This window comes from Lactuca saligna, chromosome 6 (assembly GCF_052625555.1).
Source record: "Lactuca saligna cultivar CGN05327 chromosome 6, ASM5262555v1, whole genome shotgun sequence".
Taxonomy (NCBI): Eukaryota; Viridiplantae; Streptophyta; class Magnoliopsida; order Asterales; family Asteraceae; genus Lactuca; species Lactuca saligna.
Genome location: NC_136422.1, coordinates 30826919 through 30827315, shown reverse-complemented (window position 1 = coordinate 30827315; position 397 = coordinate 30826919). Strand labels below are relative to the sequence as shown.

Genomic DNA, 397 nt, shown 5'->3' with positions numbered 1-397 from the left:
AAGAAGATATTTGAGATACAAAACTTCCAACAAGAAGATGAAGAAACTTTGTATGAAGCATGGGAGCTTTACAAACGAATGTTGTGGAAATGTTCTCAACACGACCTTAATAGCCACCAAGAGGTACAAACATTTTATGATGGTTTAGATACTCCAACTAGGCAATCAATAGATATTAGGGAGATCAATCCAAAGAAAATATAGACATAATGAGTCCGACTAAAAACTCCATAAATAAGTGTTTTCCCTAGGCAACCTAGAATTCAGTTTGGATTTTTTTTCTTTCATTTCTTTTCTTTCTAATTTTTTATAATTAACTAAATCCTAAAACTTTTATGAAAGTGAATTGAATTATCAGATAAAGTTTGAAGACTTAATTAAAGGAAAAATCATACAA

At 29.7% G+C, this 397-nt stretch overlaps 1 non-coding gene across 1 annotated transcript; it reads right to left on the bottom strand.

Moving 5' to 3' along the window:
* LOC145003687 (small nucleolar RNA R71) lies at nt 1-107 on the bottom strand. The gene has a single exon (XR_013662134.1). It is a non-coding gene; the product is annotated as a small nucleolar RNA R71 (small nucleolar RNA).
* Nucleotides 108-397: the final 290 nt, after the last annotated feature.